Source organism: Lycorma delicatula, chromosome 12 (assembly GCF_047948215.1).
Source record: "Lycorma delicatula isolate Av1 chromosome 12, ASM4794821v1, whole genome shotgun sequence".
In the NCBI taxonomy this organism is placed as follows: Eukaryota; Metazoa; Arthropoda; class Insecta; order Hemiptera; family Fulgoridae; genus Lycorma; species Lycorma delicatula.
In genome coordinates, this window is record NC_134466.1 from 69,976,279 (window position 1) to 69,978,778 (window position 2,500).

Below are 2,500 nucleotides of genomic sequence, written 5' to 3' on the forward strand. Positions count from 1 at the left end.
TCTTGCATTCCCTCTCTCACTCTCTCTCTGCTTTCGGAAGTGTGTGTGTGTGTGTGTTTGAGAGATAATATATATGTACAGTAAATTGTCAGTTGTCAATGTCTCTCTAACGATAATGTCACTATGTCACACTTTCTCGCATTCACTCTCTCTCTGCTTGCGGATGTGTGTGTGTGTGTGTGTGCGTGCGTGTGAGATAATATATATGTACAGTAAATTTTCAATTGTCAATGTCTCTCTATCGGTAATGTCGCTCTATCACACTTTCTCGCATTCTCTCTCTCTCTCACTCTCTGCTTGCGGATGTGTGTGTGTGTGTGTGTGTGTGTGTGTGTGGGTGAGATAATGTATATGTACAGGAAATTGTCAATTGTCAATGTCACTCTAACGGTAATGTCTCTCTATCACACTTATTCGCATTCTCTCTCTCTCTCTTTGCTTGCGGGTGTGTGTGTGTGTGTGTGCGTGTGTGTGAGATAATGTATATGTACAGTAAATTGTCAATTGTCAATGTCTCTCTATCGGTAGTCTCTCTATCACACTTTCTCGCATTCTCCCTCTCTTTACCTGCTTGCGGATGTGTGTGTGTGTGTGTGTGTGTGTGTGTGTGTGTGCGTGTGTGTGTGCGTGTGTGTGAGATAATGTATATGTACAGTAAATTGTCAATTGTCAATGTCTCTCTATCGGTAATGTCTCTCTATCACACTTTCTTCCATTCTCTCTCTCTCTGCTTGCGGATGTGTGTGTGTGTGTGTGTGTGTTTGTGTGTGTGCGTGTGTGTGAGATAATGTATATGTACAGTAAATTGTCAATTGTCAATAGCTCTCTATCGGTAATGTCGCTCCATCACACTTTCTCGCATTCTCTCTCTCTCTCTCTCTCTGCTTGCGGAAGTGTGTTTGTGTGTGTGCGTGCGTGTGAGATAATATATATGTACAGTAAATTTTCAATTGTCAATGTCTCTCTATCGGTAATGTCGCTCTATAACACTTTCTCGCATTCTCTCTCTCTCACACTCTCTGCTTGCGGATGTGTGTGTGTGTGTGTGTGTGTGTGTGTGTGTGTGTGTGTGTGTGTGTGTGTGTGTGTGATAATGTATATGTACAGGAAATTGTCAATTGTCAATGTCACTCTAACGGTAATGTCTCTCTATCACACTTTCTCGCATTCTCTCTCTCTCTCTCTCTCTCTCTGCTTGCGGAAGTGTGTTTGTGTGTAAGTGTGTGTGTGTGCGTGTGTGTGAGATAATGTATATGTACAGTAAATTGTCAATTGTCAATGTCTCTCTATCGGTAATGTCACTCTATCACACTATCTCGCATTCTCTCTCTCTCTCTCTGCATGCGGATGTGTGTGTGTGTGTGTGTGTATGTGTGTGTGTGTGTGTGTGTGTGTGTGTGTGTGCGTGTGGTGAGTTAATGTATATGTACAGTAAATTGTCAATTGTCAATGTCTCTCTAACGGTATTGTCTATCTATCACACTTTCTCGCATTCTCTCACACCCTCTCACTCTCTCTCTGCTTGCGTATGTGTGTGTGTGTGTGTGTGCGCGTGTTTGTGAGATAATGTATATGTACCGTAAATTGTCAATTGTCAATGTCTCTCTATCGGTAATATCACTCCATCACACTTTCTCGCATTCTCTCTCTCTCTCTCTCTCTCTGCTTGCGGATGTGTGTGTGTGTGTGTGTGTGTGTGTGAAATAATGTATATGTACAGGAAATTGTCAATTGTCAATGTCTCTCTAACGGTAATGTCACTCTATCACACTTTCTCGTATTCCCTCTCTCTCTCTCTGCTTGCGGATGTGTGTGTGTGTGTGTGTGTGTGTGTGTGTGTGTGTGTCTGCGTGTGTGTGAGATAATGTACATGTACAGTAAATTGTTAATTGTAAATGTCTCTCTATCGGTAATGTCACTCTATCCCACTTTCTCGCATTCTCTCTCTCTATCTCTCTCTGCTTTCGGATGTGTGTGTGTGTGTTTGAGAGATAATATATATGTACAGTAAATTGTCAATTGTCAATGTCTCTCTAACGATAATGTCACTATATCACACTTTCTCGCATTCACTCTCTCTCTGCTTGCGGAAGTGTGTTTGTGTGTGTGCGTGCGTGTGAGATAATATATATGTACAGTAAATTTTCAATTGTCAATGTCTCTCTATCGGTAATGTCGCTCTATCACACTTTCTCGCATTCTCTCTCTCTCTCACTCTCTGCTTGCGGATGTGTGTGTGTGTGTGTGTGTGTGTGTGTGTGTGTGTGTGTGTGTGTGTGTGTGTGTGTGATAATGTATATGTACAGGAAATTGTCAATTGTCAATGTCACTCTAACGGTAATGTCTCTCTATCACACTTATTCGCATTTTCTCTCTCTCTCTCTCTCTTTGCTTGCGGATGTGTGTGTGTGTGTGTGTGTGTGCGTGTGTGTGAGATAATGTATATGTACACTAAATTGTCAATTGTCAATGTCTCTCTATCGGTAATGTCTCACTATCA